This window comes from Cupressus sempervirens, chromosome 3 (assembly GCF_028749045.1).
Source record: "Cupressus sempervirens isolate cs-2001-9-10 chromosome 3, ASM2874904v1, whole genome shotgun sequence".
Lineage (NCBI taxonomy): Eukaryota > Viridiplantae > Streptophyta > Pinopsida > Cupressales > Cupressaceae > Cupressus > Cupressus sempervirens.
The window spans coordinates 110650780-110671114 of record NC_143120.1 but is presented as its reverse complement, the minus strand read 5'-3'; positions in this window follow the sequence as shown (position 1 = coordinate 110671114).

Below are 20335 nucleotides of genomic sequence, written 5' to 3'. Positions count from 1 at the left end.
ATTGATACAGGAGCTATGATTATGATTGATACAGGAGCTATGATGATGATTGATTCAAGAGCTATGATTATGATTGATTCAAGAGATATGATTATGATTGATTCAAGAGATATGATTATGATTGATATAGGAGCTATGATTATGGTTGATTCAAGAGATATGATGATGATTGATTGTAGAATTGATTGGATGGGAGCCTTGGATAGGATGGGATGTTTTTGATAGGATGGGATGCTTGGATAGGATGAGATATTTTTGATAGGAGGATATGCTTGGATAAAGATGGGAGAGTGAAGTAATCCATTTAAGCTTGAGCATGGGGGTGTTCAAAAGGGGAACACCACCATGTAGTTGAGCACATATTTTGATATAGGAATATTGGATATATGCCAAGGTTACTAAGAACATCAAGACCTTTGTACCAATATTACAGAGGAATGACATGAAACAAACATGCAAGAATTTCTCTAGTAGCACACATGAATCTGGGAAGAGTCAGAGTGGGAACGATACTGGGGAACCCACAAGCAGAAAAAAGAAAAGATGAAAGATCTGATCAAGACCTTGTACTCGAATTGCCCCATTCATAGCACACCATGATATAAAAGATCATGGTGACTTTGAGGAGGGAACAAGCCAAATCTCTTGGAAGAGATACTTTAAGAACCAAATTTGAAATCCCAAAAAGAAAACAAATCGAAAGAAAATGTAAATCCATAAAAAAGTTAACCTTTTTCCAAAGAGATCTTTAGGATTGGATACTAAAGGACCAAGATCAAATGAGAGGAAGGATGCATCCTGCAAGGATCTATCAGTAATATCAAGGACTAGGATGAGCTGGGCAATCAGAACCATTTAGGAAAAAATTTTGATACAAGGGATCTCATACAAGGATTTGCTAAAGCAACTAACCAAGAGAACTGCAATTTGTGATCAAGTAGGAACTATCGTGAAGAGATGAGAGATATACAAAGGTACTAAGTTAAGTAATAATGCCTAAGGAAAATACAACTGATAGACCAAAGTATTCACAAGGGATTACTATACACATAGCTCAATATGATAGGATAGCAATGAGAAAGATAAAGATGAGAAGATAGTGGATGAAAGATTTGGGATGAGGAGATAGAGGAAAAGCATGGGATAAGGAGATAAAGGGGATGAAAAGCATGGGATGGGAAGATAGTTTGTGAAAATCTTAAGATAGTGGGAGTAAAAAAAGATTAGGAAGAGGAGATAGTGAGAAAAGTGTGGGATAAGGAGATAGAGGAGAAGCATGGGATAAGGAGATAAAGGGGATGAAAAGTGTGGGATGGGAAGATAATTTTTGAAAAGCTTAAGATAGTGGAAATAAAAAAAGCTTAGGATGAGGAGATAACGAGAGAAAATGGATTGATGGTGGGTAGGGTGATATGGATAAAGGAATGATATACCTAAAGATAATGGGTGGGAAAGATGGATCCCAATGATGATGATGGGGGTGCAACCAAAGCTTGTGACAAGGTGGGTAGAAGATGGTGATTGTATGTGCAATGGAAAAATGCAGTGGATGGTAGATTTTTAGGAGCATTAGGATATGAATGGATGACATTGGGGTATATGGGGATAGCCTAGTGGTAGATACCAATGACAAGGGATGTAGCGGGTGATGAAAAGATAGAGAGATAGTTAGAAGTGAAAGGATAGGAGAAAAAGGTATGACCAATTTGGGGATGACAAGAGGAAAATAGGGCTAGGATGGGGGGGGAAGATGGACACAATATGGTCTCCAAGGAATATAGTGCCCCCAGTTATATGTTATTCAAGAGAAGTGTTTATGAGGGATGTGTTAGGATGGAATCTTGGTCAACAAGAGGATGAGGGAGATAGATGGAAGCTAGGATGTGAAAGGTTAATGAGGTAGAGGATAAGTAGGATGGGTGGAAGAGGCTGATGGAGGGATTTTATGGATGAAAGAATGGGTACATAAAGGATAGGTGGATACAGACTTTGATGGGAAATGGATGTCAAAGGGATGACCAAAAGCATGTATATGGTGGTGGACTTTATTTTTATCAAGATCCGAAGGAGGAGGGTCGGTCAAATGGGTAGGATATGGTTGGTACGGTGGGATGAGATAGGTATGGTGGGTGATGGAAGGTTCCCCCAAGTGTATAGAGCATTTGTATGGAGGGGTTATGCATGATGCTTGTTTGCCAAGTTTTCATCATGGTACTTGTCCAAGGTGCTTGAATTGCCAAGTTTTTACCATTGGACAATTTTTATGTTTTTTTATTTTTTTGATGCATTTTTACTCATAGATGTTGGTAGGATGGGTGGGAGCTAAAAAGTATTGGATTATACAAGTAGAATGATGGGTAAGAGTTGGCAAGTAAGGGATGGAAAAGAGATGAGGCTTGTGGGTAAATGGATGAGGAAAATGAAAAGATCATCATTGGCACACACCTTGAAAGGTGATGAAGCAATAGGAAAGATGGTATTGAATGAGGTTAAGGAGAAAATGGAGGAAGAAAAAAATAAGGACTACAAGTAAAGTTGGAAGGTGGAGGATGGAAAATTTAGGATAAGAAGCATATGGACTAAGAGGGGATTGGGGGGATGAAGGATGTTTATATGAAGATTTGAATAAAGGATGAATGGATGGGGCTTTTTGAGTAGCATGAATGGATGCCAAGTGAGATTTTTCTTTGAGATGTATTTCCTTTATGAGCATCTTGGGTATCCACATGATTTTTGACTTTTGCAGCTTGGGCCTTTCTGGCCTCTTGACTCTTTCTTTGATTTGGATTAAATGTTTCTCTTCTTGAACATGTTTTTTAGAAGGGACATGTTGAGACTTGGGTTTTTGTAGATTTTTGGATTTTGGCATCCAATATGCTTTCATTAGCCATGGTATGGGAACAAGAGCATGGGGGATGTAAAGGGATTATGGATGGGGTGATATAGGTTAAAGGTTGGAAGGGATTCAAGGATGAGTGCCTTTGATAATCTAGCTTTTGGATTTGAGGGGATGGAATGATGGATTGGAATACAAGATATGGATGCATATATTTGCCCAAAATGGATGCAGGGAATGAAGGATATGGGCCTAAAATGTTGGATATAATTGTTCAATTGTGTGTTGTCTTTGATGTCATATAAATTTCATATTAGTCATCAGATAGTGTCTACTAAGCTTAGAAGGTCAGCAAGGCAAAGGACAATGTCTATCAAGCTCAGAAGGTCAGCAAGGCAAAAGACAGAATCTACCGAGCCCAGAAGGTTAGTAAAGAAAACTTGCAGTATCTACCGAGTAAACAGTTCTTACTGAGCTCACTCAGTCATCAAAGGAAATGTGGCAGAAACAATTCTTACCGAGTTCGGTCATCAAAGGAAATGTGGCAGAAGTAGTTCTTACCGAGCTCTCATGAAGGAATTTAGTTCTTACCAAGTAAACTTGATAGCTAAAGGATTTTACAGATATTGCAATGTTAACCAAGTCAAGAAGGTTAACTTAGGAAATTTTTGGAAGCAATATTTACCGAGCAGGGTCGGCCAGTAAAGGATTTCATTATTTTTTGAAATAACATTTATTTTTTTAGAGTAATATTTGTAGCTAACTGATGTATGATTTATTGGTAAATGTAACATGTGAATGAGCTGACTTGACAATCTGAATGGTATAATTAAGAGGTCAAGTTGTGAATTCTAAGTTTGTAAGATGGAAGTGTGGAATTAATAAGATATGAGGACTGATTATTGTGGAAGCAAATTTGAAGGATGATCAGAGATCATTGAGGAGTAGCAAAGCCATATTTGATCAAGGAGGATCTAATGATGCCGAACAGAAATCTGTAGATTCAGTTGCATCTTGTTTAGGTCAATTCATTGTTTCTTTCTAACCATTGTAGTAGTGATTTCAAATCTCTTAACAGAGTTGATTTAACAACCATTTTGTAAATCCTCTAACAAGGTGACAGTTCAGTTGAATTGTTCTAAAGACCTCTAGCAAGGCCACTCCTAAAAGGGTGATTAAATTCTCTAATAGGGTCACACCTAACAGTGTGTATTGTAACCTTTAATAGGGTTGGCTCCTAACAAGGCTCACTTCAGAAGAGTGAAAAATTGGTGACTAGTTACTTGGTGGTTTTTCCCATATTGGGTTTTCACGTTAAATCAAGTGTCTCTTGTGTTCATTTTGTTTTCAGTTACATGCATGAATGCTTGAAGATCAGTAATAGTTTAATTTATCGAGTTACAACATTTGTTTACCGAGTATCAACAGTAACTAGATCTTTAAGACATCTAAGAGATCTGTGAATAATTTTTGTTAGTAACTAATTTAGCCCCCCTCTCAGTTACTCTATCTTTATCCCAACAATTGGTATCAGAGCTTTTGGTGCTTACAGGAAAATATTTCAAGGATCTAAGCTAAAGATCAGGATATCTTACAAAAGGGAAATTTCAAGACTCAACAGGGACAACTTCTCAGCATGGCAGGGATTGATGAGGCTTCATCTGGCCTCTATTGGTGCTATAGGGCTAAAGTACCTTGATGAAAAATATGAAGAACCTTCTGGTACATTATTTGTCAATGATATTGCTAAAAAAAAGACTCACAACAACATGATGATAGATATAGCATCTATTCTGAGTTATGAAGAATTTGATGACATCAAGGACTACAAAACTGCCTTTGAAGTGTGGAACAAGCTGAAAGAGATCTATGGAGGAGATGATAATGTGAGAAGAGACAAAGCAAAAAGTTTGAGAGGACAATTTGATCAAATGAGGATGAGAGAGGATGAAAAAATTGCAAAGTATGTTGAAAGAGTTAAAGCATGTGTTAGTGCAATCAAAGCATCTGGAGGAGATATCAATGATGAGACAGTTATAAGTAAAGTTCTTAGAACTCTACTTCCCATTTATGCAATCAGAGTCTCTACAATTCAAGAAAGAAGATGTAAGACAAATCATAAAATAAATTTAGAGGCCATAGTTGGAAGATTGATTGCATTTGAGCTAGACAACTATGACAATTATGTTCTAGCTGCCAAGAATGTTGAATCAGCATTTGAAGCCAAGCTTTCACTCAAAGAAAAAGGAAAAAAGATGAAGGATCCACAATCAGATAGTGATGAAGAATCAGAACAAAGTTCAGACAGTGATTTTGAAGTGGTTGAAGCTCTACTACCAAGAAAATATTCAAGAGGCAAAGGGAAATACAAAGGTAAGGTTCCTCTAATATGCTTTTCTTGTGAAGAAATTGGACATATTGCTACTAGGTGCCCAAATAAGAAAAACAAGGATGAGAAGAAAGGTCACAAGTACAATGGCAAGAAAGACTTCAAAACTTTCAAGGATAAAGGTAAGAAAACATATTTCATGGCAAAAGATTCTAATGATTCTGATGATGAAGAAGAAGATGAAATTGTCTACATTGTTGTGAAAGATGAGTCTGATAATGATGATGAAATAGCACTCATTTCTCATATGAGCAGAAATGATACATGGATCATAGATAGTGGTTGTTCTCATCACATGACTAGTGATAAAACTAAGTTTGAATACTTTGAAGACTACGATGGTGGCAGTGTAAGATTTGGTAACAATGAACCTTGTTGTATAAGAGGAAAAGGAAGAATCTCACTAACCAAAGAACTTGTATGTGATAATGCATATTGGGTAGAAGGACTAAAGCACAATCTACTTAAAAATGGATTCAAAGTAGAATTTATGCATGGAAAAGAAAGATTGTTGGATGGCAAAGGAAAACTGATTGGATTAGGCACTCAAACAAAAGGTAACTTATTTTATCTTGAATTTGGTGAATGTTCATGTTTCATTGCTCAAATTAAAGAAAGTTGGTTATGGCATAGGAGGTTGTGTCATGTAAACTTTGACACCTTAATAAAGATTAGTAAATTCAGGAAAGTAAGATGTATTCCTAACATAAAGAAACCTGAGGTTTGTCTATGCAAGAATTGACAAATTGGTAAAATGGGAAAGACTAGTTTTAAAAGCAAGAACTATCAGATTGAAGAAGTTCTAGAAATTTTGCATACTAATTTGTGTGGACCTATTGGCATTGAAAGTTATATTGATGAAAAATTCTTTATTTTGTTTGTTGATGATTATTCAAAAATGAGGACTGTCATGTTCCTTAGAGAGAAATCAAAAGCATTTGAAAAGTTCAAATGGTATTTGGCTAGAGTAGAAAAGGAAATAGGTAAAAGAGTGAAATGCTTAAGGTCTGACAGAGGTGGTGAATTCATTTCACATGAGTTCAATAAATTTTGCATTGAAAGGGGAATCAAAAGATAGGTTTTAGCACCCGAATAGCAGAAAGAAGGAAAAAATCTATCATGGATTGTGTAAGAACCTTAATGATTGAGAAAGGCATTGCTATCAAATACTGAAAGGAAGCTATCAGCACTGCAATTCATACCTTGAACTAAGTATAACTCAAAAAGGACTCATTCAAAACACCCTATGAGTTGTGGTATGGCTACAAACCCAATGTAAGTTATCTAAAAGTATTTGCAAGCAAATGTTACATTTTGAAAGAATCTAGAAAAGGTAAATTTGATGTAAAAAGTGATGAAGGAATATTTTTGGGATACTCTTTCAAAAGCAAAACATATAGATGTTTGAACTTATCTACTCACAAAGTCATAGAAAGTGCACATGTGAAAGTTGATGAGTTTTTAGAAAGAACAAAAGAAGAAAGCAAAAAAGAACCTGAAGATTACAAAAGATTTGTTTATATTGAACCTGATACAATGCCAAGTATAACTATTAATCAGGAATTCTCAACTCCAAAGTCTTCATTAACCGAGTCACAAGAAGTTCAAACTGAGTCAGTACCTACCGAGCTACAAGAACTTGAGTTGCAAACAGAAGCTACTGAGTTAGCATCTACCAAGCCCGAGCAACTAGAATTAGAACCAAAAGTTAAGACACAGAAGGATAACAATGCAAGTCATTCAAAAGGCAAGGAGCTCGTGTAAGCCAAGTATGTCAGAAAGCATCATGCACCAGATTAGATCATTGGAGATAAATTAGAAAGAACAATGAAAAGAAGTAAGTTGAAAGGCACTTGTTTACTTGCTAATTTTGAACCTAGAAATGTCAAAGATGCACTAAACAATGAAAGTTGGATTGAAGCTATGAATGAAGAGATAGAATAGATAGAGAAAATCAAAACATGGACTCTTATACCTAGACCCAAAGACAAAAATGTGATTGGAACAAAGTGGGTATTTGGAAACAAACTAAATGAAGATGGTAAGGTATCAAAGAACAAAGCTAGATTGGTATGCAAAGGATACTCTCAAGAAGAAGGAATAGACTATGGAGAGACTTTTTCTCCTATTGCAAGATTGGAAGGTGTCAGAACCTTACTTGCATATGCTACATTCAAAGGATTTAAAGTTTATCATATGGATGTCAAGTTAGCATTTCTCAATGGCATATTAGATGAAGAGGTTTACATTGAACAACTTGAAGGTTTTGTTGATCCAAACAAGAAGGACATGGTCTGCAAATTGCATAGAGCACTATATGGTCTGAAACAAGCCCCTAGAGCATGGTATGAAAAATTTCATAACTATCTTATTTAGATTGGTTTTCAAAGAACTAATGACAATAGTAGTTTGTACATAAAGGAAGGACCAGATAATAAGATTATTTTGGCAAAAATATTTGTAGATGATACTTTGTTCACAAGAAATGATGATCTTTGCAAAGAATTTTTAGAACAAATGAACAAGGAATTTGAAATGTCAATTTTTGGTGAAATCAAATTCTTTATTGGTCTTCAAATTCAATAGAGTAAGAATGACATCTATATTACTCAATCTAAATACATCAAGGAGATACTAAAAAAGTTTGGTATAGAAGACTACAAACCAGTTGGGACTCCTATGTGTACTAGATTTAAACTTACCAAATATGATGAATCAAAGGAAGTGGATCAGACATTGTATAGATCCATGATTAGAAAGTTGCAATATGTATTGCACACAAGACTAGACATTGCCCTTGCAGTAGGAATTGTAGCAAGATTCTCAATGAAACCAAAAGAAAATCACATGATGGAAATCAAAAGGATCATGAGATACTTAAAAGGAACTGAAGATTATGGATTATGGTATAAACTTGGAGGAAATCTAGATCTAAGGTGTTTATTGATGCAGATTGGGTAGGAAATATTGATGATATAAAGAGCACAAGTGGAGGAGCTTTCTTTCTTGGAAAAAGGTTGGTCTCTTGGACAAGTAAAAAGTAGAATTGTACATCTCAATCCATAGTAGAGGTTGAATATGTTGTAGCAGCAGTAAATTGCTCAAACATTGTGTGGTTCAAACAATTATTGGAAGGTATGAAGCAAGAAATCAAAGAACCTGTTGTTATGTTTTTGATAACACAAGTACAATTAACATCTCCAAGAATCTAGTGATGCATTCAAAAACCAAGCATATGGCCATAAAGTATCACTTTGTTAGAGAATTGGTGCAAGAAAAGGAAATAAGATTGGAATATGTCCATACAAAGGAACAAATTGCTAACATATTCACAAACCCTTTGCCTTAGGATGCATTCTTGTATCTAAGAGGTAAGTTAGGGGTCATTCCCCTATCTAAAGCTCACTAAAATATAGTTCTAGTGATGCATCAACAGAAACAAAATTGAAGATCTATCAGTTGATGCAGCAAACCAATGAAGACATTACATATGAATTCGTACATTAGGTACGATGCTATTCAGTTGTTTTGAGTTGTCTTTGGCACATGTTGTCAAAGAGGGAGAGTATATTGTTATACCATTCTAAAATTAGCAAAATAATAAGAGTTTGTGTAAAAAGGAGATATTATTATGAAAGAGGGAGTTTGTTGTATTTGAAGAAGAAAGTGAAGTATTCTATCAATAAAAGACTTGTTTTCAAATTTCATTCTACTATGACATGTTGTGTTGCCATCAATGCCAAAGACGGAGATTTTTGGATACAATTGGTCAATTGTGTGTTGTCTTTGATGTCACACAAATATCATATCAGTCATCAGATAGTGTCTACCAAGCTCAGAAGGTCAGCAAGGCAAAGGACAGTGTCTACCGAGCTCAGAAGGTCAGTAAGGTAAAGGACAATGCCTATCAAGCTCAGAAGGTCAGCAAGGAAAAAGATAGAATCTACTGAGCCCAAAAGGTTAGTAAAGAAAACTTGTAGTATCTATCGAGTAAATAGTTCTTACCAAGCTCACTCAGTCATCAAAGGAAATGTGGCAGAAATAGTTCTTACCGAGTTCAATCGGTCATCAAAGAAAATGTGGCAGAAGTAGTTCTTACCAAGCTCTCATGAAAGAATTTAGTTCTTACCAAGTAAACTCGGTAGCCAAAGGATTTTATAGATATTGCAATGTTAACCAAGTCAAGAAGGTTAACTTAGGAAATTTCTAGAATTAATATTTACTGAGCAGGGTCGGCCAGTAAAGGATTTCATCATTTAATGAAATAACATTTATTTGTTTAGAGTAATATTTGTAGCCGAGTGATGTATGATTTATTGGTAAATGTAACATGTGAATGAGCCAACTTGACAATCTGAATGGTATAATTAAGAGGTCAAGTTGCAAATTCTAAGTTTGTGAGATGGAGGTGTGGAATCAATGAGATATGAGGACTGATTATTGTGGAAGCAAATTTGAAAGATGATAAGAGATCATTAAGGGGTAGCAGAGCCATATTTGATCAAGGAGGATCTAATGATGCTTAACAGAGATCTGTACATTTAGTTGCATCTTGTTCAAGTCAATTCATTATTGCTTTCTAGCCATTGTAGCTGTGATTTCAAATCTCTTAACAGAGTTGGTTTAATAGCCATTTTGTAAATCCTCTAACAAGGTGACAGTTCAGTTGAATTTTTCTAAAGACCTCTAGCAAAGCCACTCCTAATAGGGTGATTAAATCCTCTAACAGGGTCACACCTAACAGTGTGTATTGTAACCTTTAACAGGGTTGGTTCCTAATAGGGCTCACTTCTAAAGAGTGAAAAATTGGTGACTAGTTACTTGGTGGTTTTTCCCATATTGGGTTTCCACGTTAAATCTAGTGTCTCTTGTGTTCATTTTTTTTTCAGTTACATGCATGAATTCTTAAAGATAAGTAATAGTTTAATTTATTGAGTTACAACATTTGTTTACGAGTATTAGCAGTAACTAGATCTTTAAGACATCTAAGGGATCTATGAATAATTTTTGTTAGTAACTAATTCACCCCCCCTCTTAGTTACTCTATCTTTATCCCAACATAAAATAGGTGGAGACGGGGAAGGTGCAAGTCCCAAAATAGATGGAGGAGATAAAGGATTCATATTAGGTATATAAGGACCCAAAATGGATGGAAAGGGTGAGGAATTTAGATAAGCGATACATGGATCCAAAATGGAGGGTTGGAAATAAGGAGTAGGATGAGGGCCCATAATTGATGTAGAACAAGATCGATGGGAACTTTTGGGTGAAGATGGAAGGACTTGGGATGATGCAAGGATAGAGGGGATACCAACATCTAGAGACACACTTTTATTTTTTGTTTAATATGATGCTCATTATTTGGAACACAAGATGTGAGTCCATGACTAGCTGAAGGGGTCGAATCTGTGGATATGATAGTTAGTTCTTTTTCGATGGATCTATCATCATGGATGATAGGTTACATATGGCCATGAAGTAGAGGAGATGGAAGGATAGGATCTTGATAGGGTTGGCTTGATGGAAAGGGATCTTCAGATGGAGTAGGTATGATGATAGGATTTAGATATGGAGGGGATGGTAAAAGTGGATCATGTAGGGGAATAAGTGGGATGGTGGGATATTTTTTTGTGTCAAGGGATATTTCAACATGCTTTTGGATAAGATCATGACAAGAATGGATGGGAGTGGATGGTATGATAGAAGTATGGATGGTTTCTTTAAGTGAGGTAGATGGATGGGTAGGAGGTTCTATAATGGGGATGGGTTGATGGGGGATGGGCTCATGAGGTTTAGTACATGGGATTTGGGTAATGATAGGAGGACAAGATGTAGATGGGATTTAGAGGGATTCTATGGATGAGAGGTAGGAGATGGAAGGGTTTTGATAAATGGGGTGGATGAGATAGGGATGATAGTGATAGGATGATGTAAGAGGAGTGATGGGGGTGGGAGATGGAATTGCTTTGGATTTCCTTATTAAATTCCTTGGAGATAGGTGTGTTGGACTAGGAGGAGTAAGGGGATGGGGGTGATGTGTTGTATGACTAGGATTGGTTGGAGGATTTGGAAAGGGGTTTGGAAGATATTGGGATGGTGGATTTGGACTAGGGATGTAACTACTGGAATTGTTTCAGAATGGAGACTGGGAGATGAAGGTGTAGGAAGATGGAGGTATGACTGATGTATAAGAGGAATATGTAGGCACAATATAGGAAGGCAGTAAGGATGAGGATAATAATGGATTTCCCTTGCCAAAGGCATCGTAAGGATTACTAGTGGGTATGCATGGAAGAATGATGGAGTAGTTTTGAGGAATGACTAGATTTTGTTGGATGTTGGGAGGAATATCTCTAAGGCTTTCAATATACCCATCATAGTCAACAAGATCATCATCATCATTGGAATAGGATGGGGTGGGATAAAAGGTGGGATGACCAAATTCATCATAATAGGATTGTGACATTTTTTTTTAATGATGAGTTGGATGGGGATGAAGGATGTATATGGATGGATATGAAAATGAAGATTTAGGATAAGTTGGGAAGCTCAGGTTTGGAGTTGGATTAAGCTCATGATGAAAGGAAAGACTGACTCCAGAGGATATGGAAATAGGATGGGGAGATGACTAATAGACTTTAGCTATCTCAAGATAGGGAAGACTTGATGGAAGACTCGAATGATGTAGGAAAGGGTGTGATTATGATGACAATGCTTTGGAAGTTGTTGATGAACCTTTCATGAGGCAGTGATTACACTAAGTATGCCTTTCATTTGGGTTGAATGATTTACCAAGGGATAAAGTAGAACAAACTAGACTTAGGGTTGTTGCGAATGGACTTGCTAATGATCTCTTTAGTAAAAGGTCTTAATTTTTTTTGAAACATGGGGAGGATTTTGAGCACTCAAGCACATCAAACACACCAACAGCCCTATAAGATGTTTTCTAGGATATACAAGATTAGCTAGAGGCATCCTCAATATACACAAGGTATGTGAGGCCCAAATATGTAGATGAAAAAAAATAATGCCACTGAGCTGGGAGGAGACGGTAACCCAAATCTCCACCTTCACTTCCCAAAGGTATAAATTTCTTTGGAGCTTAGCCAAGAGTGACAAGATTATGCTTCCAAGAGAGGTGTCTTTTGATTCACCTCTCGATATTTATACTCTACTAGAATGTTAGAGTTGAGGTCATCCCAAGGGGTGATGAAATTCCCAAGAAGGCCTCCTAAAAAGTGTAAAACAAGATCACATAAGTGATCTTGGGTTTAAAAGATACTCATTTAATTCCAATTGATGATTTAGATTTTGTAAGCTATGATTGAAGACACTCATGTTTATGACATACAATGTTTATTCCAACTTGACAACGTCGTCAGCATAATGGAAATCGAGAGTTTTTCAACATAATAAATTTGAGCTTCATCGAAGTGTGTCAAAATCATGCAATGTTCATTGATTTTTAGGCATTCAAGATTGTGTTTAAGTGTTTTATGCCCAAATTTGAAGTGTGAGGTATAGCAATGATTATTTGATCCTTGACAAATAACATGGTTATATTTTCAAGATACACCAATCTGCATGTTGGAAATATTCAAGATAAGATAGGTTACTGAGAGGGGAGGGGTGAATCAATAACTTTAAAACTTTAGAACATTTTAGTACTTTTAACCATATATACTATTCACCATTCATTCATCTAATCTACTGCATAAATGAGAGATCAAACATTCATAACACATATACACAGTGATTTGGTGACCCAGAAACCTTCCAAATAGAAAGTAAAACTGGGGTGGGGATGATATCCACAAAACTTTGTTACTGCAGTATGAAGTTGGCCTGTTAAGGCTTACATTGACCACTTCTGGTGATCTGCCCTGTTAGGAGCACAAAGGACTGCCAGGTCCACCTTGTTAGAGGATTTATAAACATACACTAAAGTATGCACTCTATTAGTAGATTTATACAAAGACTGTTAAGTCTATCCTATTAAAGGATTTACAAAATTGATTCACCTATTAGGATGAAACAGTGGATCTACTTACAAACTTGAGTTGCTGATTAGATCCTTGATGTATAGATCACCTCTTGTGACTAATAAATTTTTATTGCTCCTTGTAGACCTTGCTGAATATTCTTCTCTTTTGCTGATTCACATTTACACTTTTCAAAACATTACATGTCTCTCTTGATACTCTGATCCACACCCCATATATCTTTCAAATGATATAATACATTACATATATACCATTCCAATAATTACAATTGCAAGGTCGGCTAAAACATAATTGAACAAAATATTATTGAGTCGGCCAAATAGTAAATAACTCGAGTTTACTGAACTGACTCGGTGACCTTCTGATACTCGACGTCCACTGCATTACTTGGCATCATCATGCACTCGGTAGAAGTGAAGGCTCAGTCCATACTAATCACCTGACATAGTTCTGAACTCGGTAACCATTGGAGACTCGGTGGATATAGTATCACTCGGTAAAAAATGAATCCTTCATTTACCTTTCTTTCACTCAGTAAACATTATACTTTCATTACTTGGTAAACACTCCGCTTCCATCGCTCAGTAAACAGTGCACTTCCATTACTCGGTAAACATTACACTTTCATCACTCGGTAAACACTGTGCTTCCATTACTCGATAAACATTATGAAGCTCGGTGAACACTGTAAACTCGATAGACACTGCTAGATTGCACATTCACTCGGTAGCTATACTCAGCTCGGTTAACACTAGAATGCTCGGTGTGAACTACGAAGCTCGGTGTAAACTGCTTAAGTGATGAATGTTCAAGGTAACCACTAAATGCTTAGTATACATTATAGACTGAGTGATGAGCTTAGTAGCTATACTGATATAGATAAGTGTTGTCACTAATGGAAATAATAACTTAATGCCAACATCTGCAATGCTAAAAAAAAAAAAATCAAATTGATTAGTTACCTAAAGAAAAATTTCCAAAATGGAAGCTTAACTATGAGAAAAATATTTTTAACTTTTTTTGTTCTTTTTGATATGCGTAAATCAACTTAGAATAGTCCATATCCTATGAAACCACTAAAAGTCAAAATTTGATTTATACTCTTTAATGATTATGATTTGATTATGAGCTTAAAGATATGATGATAAAACCTACAGAAAACTAGTTAGCATAAAAACCTACACAAAAAATTGTCAAAATTATGAGAAAATCAGCCAACAATGCAAACTCGTAGGTTCAGGCATCGATTTCGCAAGCATAGGAATGTGAGAAAAGTTCACAAGAACATGGGACAAAAATTGATGAAAAATTGTGGAAAATTAAGCTGCGGGTTCAAATAACACAGTGCGATCCTATGAGAAAGCAATCTCACAATCAAATTTATCAGTGTTCCCGTAGGGGAATTCTTCAGTGGGTTTGAGAGGTCAATGATAGGAATGAATTTGAAGGCTTGACTGGTGGAAGGTCACGTTCCTGCAGGAAAATATAAGTGATCCCGTAGGTGATTATAGCATTCCCATGAAAGAAGAACTGGTGGGGATGTAGGATTGTTCTGTAACACGTGGCAGCAACTAGTTAGGGATGAACTGCAAACTCGCAGTCATGGGTTCGCGTTCCTGTCGATGAATAGCCATGTTCCTGTAGTCGTGGGATTACGTTCTTGGGGTTGCAGGAATGCAGAACAAGCTAGGTTTTAAGTGTTCAAAAATGAAGAATGATTAGATGGCTGGGAGCACAATTTCCAAAGAATAACCTGCGTACCTGCAACAAAATCAGCAAATTTATCACAAAAACACAATAGCAAACAAGGTTACTTTGGTTAGTTAACACAAAAAACTCAAAAAATCAATTAGATTAACCCAAATGTGGGGTCCCACCAGGCGTGCCAAAATGTATCATCTAGTTTTAGTAGTGTAAATTGAATACTAACTAATAAAGAAAGCATTAACACAACTAAAGTAGTTAACACTTAAGATAGGACCAAAGAAAATAATATGGAGGAAAGTAGACCAAGAATGGTAAACTCCTCAAATGCTTCTCATGATGATGAAGCTATGTCCCTGATGAGAGGGGATGTATGCTCACATTGTGCTCAAGCTTCTAATGGATGGGGGTTTTTACTAAGTGTGTATATGGATGAGAGTTTTGACAATGGAGTCATAGGGGAATTTCAGCATTATAATGGTATTTTGGTAGTTTATGAGCTCTCAAAATAGCATTATAACTTTGGATGGAAGGTGGATTATTTTTTGAAGGGAGAAGATTCAATTTATAGGCCAAGGGTTGGAGGAATAGAGGGCCAAGATGTCAAGATGATGAGATGGTGAGGGAGGGTCAGGATGCACTCAAAATGGAGCACAAGGATTGTGCTTGTTTAGCACCAATAGGAAGGTGACACTTGTCACAAGGAGAATGATTGTGAGAGGATAGGATAAGGTTTGGTCAAAGGAGTAATGATGGAGGTTGAGTATGTAAGAGGGATGTAAGAGTCATTAAGAGAGGTGTAAGAGATATTTTGGGGATGTAAGAGGTGTGGTTGAGTTTGTTGACTTTGACTTGGGTTAGCAAGTCTTAACCCATGTTTATGATTGTGCACATGATTAGAAAGGGATTAGGATCAGCTTAGAAGTGAGGTTAGGGGGTAAGTGATTTAGCTTTGATGGAATGGGTTAGTTAGGAGGCTAAGTGAGGTTAGTATGGGTGAATGGGTTGGATTAGGGGTTACGAAGGCTTTTTGGATTTTAGATATTTTATTAAATGTTTTATTTAATAAAATGAGAGTATGGAATTAAATTGAATAGATTTGATGATTTATCCAATCTAATAGAGGAATAGGGATTTAATTGATAAATTGATTTTAGGTTATCATTTGATTTTATCAATTGGACTATAGTTAATTAAATTAATTAATTAACTAGGGGATGATGATTAATTAATTAAATAGTAAATATTTAATCAATAATGTCCTAGGAGATGACTAAATATGATTACTTATTGATGTAATCAAATTTAAGTGTCTACAACAAAATCTCTCAAATCTGATGTATCTTTAGGATGCATTCCAGTAACAATCTCAAAAGGTGTCTTCCCTATACTCCTATTCATAGAATTATTATATGCAAACTTAGCTTGTGCCAATACCATCTCCCAATTACTTGGCTTGTCTCCAACCAAACATCTTAGTAAATTACCCAAGCTTCTATTCACAACCTCTATCTATCCATCAATCTGTGGATGGAATGTAGAACTAAAATTTAGCTCAGTACCCCTCTTCTTCCACAAAGTCTTCCAAAAAAACCAAAAAATTTACTATCTTTGTCTGAAATAATACTTCTTGGCAATCCATGCAATCTCACAATCTCTTTACAGAAAAGTTTAGCAACATGCTCAACATCTGATGTCTTCTTACATAGTATGAAATGAGCCATCTTATAAAAATTGTCCACTACAAAAAATATGGAATCATACCCCTTCACTTTCTTAGGTAATCGAAGAACAAAATCTATACTCATGTCATTCCAAGGTTTCTCAGGAACAATAATAGGTGTATACAAACTAGCATTTTGACTCACTCCTTTTGCAACTTGACAAACTCTGCAACTCTTTACAAATTTCTAAACATCCTTATACATTTGTGGCCAATAATACTTCTCTTTTAGCAAATTCAATGTCTTATTAATTAAAATATGTCTAGCTAATCCACCACTATGCTTTTCCTTAATTAGATTCAACCTCATAGAACTTTTAGGAATACACAACTAAATACCTTTGAACAACATACCTTCTTGAATAAAATACTCATCATACTTACTTATGTGATCTATTAGATTTGGTGCTCTACACTCTCTCCATGCCTCAGAAAAATTAAAATTAGCATCATACAACTCTTTGATTTCATCAAAATCAAGAACTTCAACCTTCATTTCAGTCAACAAAGAATGTCTTTTACTCAATGCATCAGCAACTTTATTAGTAACACCACTCTTATTCTTGATTTAAAAAATTTCGGTACCCAATATGGACATGGTTTTAAAACTTGTAATTTATGTTTTCAAACCACTTCATACTAAAGTTCAAAGTAGTTCAAAGAAGTTTAGAATAGTTCAGCAGTTTGACTTGGTTCAACTTGAGGATCAAGTTCAAATGATTCTACAAGCTTATTGTTTCAATGTGGCATAACAGACATGTTCAGAGAATAGTTATCAGTGGTGCAAGGTTATGGTTGGAATCTTCAGTGCATTATTTCAATGGTTTAGTTTATATAAGAAGATTCACAATGGTTCAGCAATTCTAATGATCCATCCTGCGGATTCAACACAAGCAAAGTTTAGACTCATGGTGCAAAATGTAGATTCATTGACTCAGAAAGTTTATAATCCATGATCAGATTAAAACTTGAATTCAGTCTTGGTTCATAATTTGGGTTCAGTGGTTTATTCTGAAGATGTTCACATATTCAATTGAGTGGCCTGGGTTTGGTGATTCATTTCTAGTTCAGAGATGCAGTTTGTCAATTCACAAATTCAAAGGTTTAGTTCAAAAGGCTCAAGGTGGAAAAACTAAAGCAAAGCCTAGATCTAAACTTTAATGTTTGGAATGAGAATGTCAATACAAGTCTCACATGAAGAAGTATCAGATGATTAGTTTAGTGGAAATGTTATTGAAAATGTAAATAATATATGTGAACAGTTTAGCATAATGCTCTAGCTCGATAAGCCTAGAATTCATATGATAGAAATCATGAATGATGAATCAAGACCAAATGGAATACATTATACATCCACCAAATTGATACAAGCAAAGATGAAAAATATAAGACTCTTGCTGTCAACTTCATAATTCTGATTTTTTGAGAGTAATATAGACCCTTAAACAATGACTTGTAACTTTTGATTAAGAGATTATTTTCAAAATTTCTTCAATGAGAATGTGGAAAACTAGGATTGTGACAACATATCCAAAATTCAGCAAGATCCAATGGTGCAATAATTAGTTATGGCCCGCACACCGAGACCCAATTTGACTGTCAAAAAAATCCTCCCAGCAACACATTATTATTATTATTATGGACTGATTTATTCATTTCCCACTTGTCCAAATATGCTAAAATGACATTTGATTTAGTGAAAAAACTTTAAAATCTGAATGTCATAAAAGTCAAAGAAAAGCTATCAAAAGAAGATGAAAGGAAAGAATTAGATAGTTAAGTTTCAAGAATCAATTTTTTTAAAAACTAAAAAAGATTAGCAACAGCAAAGGTGATAAATAAGCTACAGAAATATTGGAAAAGGGTTCCATTTTTTGTTTTTCTTTTCTATAGACTTGGTACCACAAGATAGCTTTGGATATAAATTGTAATGCAAGAAGAGAAGGGGAATATTTTTCTAGATAGTGATTTTTATGTGTGTCAATCAACAAATCTATGTTGTTTTGTTGTGTTTAGAGGAGGAGAATTTAGTATATCAATACCTTGTGATTGCATGCTGATTTTCTAATCAATGTTAATCTTTCATTTATCCTGATTATCTTTGAATACAGATCTGATACATGTAAATTGTTGCTACAATTACCTGTAGACTTTGGGCTTAGTTATTCGTACATCTGGAAAGAAACATTCATTTTTATTTCTACTTTTTTTTCTATAATGTAATGATTGGGCAAGCAATCTTGGTGTCATTTGCTATTTATTTCAATTCAATTAGTTAATTTATTTGGATCTATATTGTAATTACATACAGATGTTTGTAAACCTTTCGTGCTTTCTAGTTAAAAGCATCCATATTGAATTCATTGTATATCATATACGGGGAGCTGTACCCAATAGAATTCAGAGGAAGGTTATTAATCCAATAATAACCTATCCAACTGTTAGTGCTGATTAGTCTTCTTATTTGGGCATTTAAGAGTTAATTTGCATGTATTTTCTTGGAGGACAATCTATTCACTAATAGATTTTTGGTGACTCGGCTAGGGAATTGGAAATGATAGATCAGTATTCTTCTTTCCTTAGTTAAAATTGTTATCTTTATTAGTAGAGATTGGTGACTCTATTATAAACTTTCAGAATCTTTGGTTTTAAAGAGTCCAGTGATTTTATTTTTAGAATTTTAGGTACCTCCCCTAGGATGGAGGTTGGAAACTCTATTGAATAAGGATACCTAGTGGCCTTCATTTTATATTAGGAAATAGTAAAATATTGGGTTCCAACAAGAAATGAAGATACCTCAAATATCTTCATCTTTATTCCACCTTTCAAAGATAATCTCATCAAAGAAGTTACGGAAGAAGTAGCAAAGCAAGTGAGCTAGTTGAAGTTTTTCTATGGTGCTATTCTCATTAAGAAGAAACCCCATATACCAGAATCAATAAGTGAGAAGAAGCAAAGCAATGCTAAAGAGCTTGTAAATTCAAATGACAAGGTTTTACCACAATCTTTCTTTAGCCCAGAGGCTAGATCTCTCAAATCCATAGGTATGGAATGTCATCTAGATTTGAGTGGTCCAAATAATAAAGATTTCCATAATAGTATTTAGAAGCATAAGACTTTTAGTTGCATTGAAAGAATGAATAATGATGATTCTTTACATTCTAAAATTTGTAATCAAAAAATTAAAGAATCTATCATTTGTGATAATGAAGCCATATCATATTCTCCTTTTGGAACTTGTGCTGATAGTAAGATGACATATGCTAATGATAAAGATTTATCTAATTCTGGAAGTTCTTTTTACAATGCAAATGTTGAGATGAAATAGAAAAATAACCATGAACATGAGATGTCACAATTACAAGAAAGAAAAGATGACTTTGCTGGGAAAATTTTAGAATGTAGAAATGGGTTTGAACACCAAAATAGTTTGATAAGTGAAGAAGTAGATGGGATGCTTGGTAGGCACAATGGTGATGTGTTTCTTTCACAAAGTGAAGTAAGTATTCCTGTAAGGGTAGATTTTGTGCTTAATGAAACATCTTGCTTTGCTGAAATATGTCATTATATTTGGGGTTATGTAAAAAATGATAATCTTGGGAACATTTATTTCAAAGAGAATGTAACCTCCCTTGATGGTATTTTTAGAAATAATCTCTTTTAGCTTGAAATTGGGAACC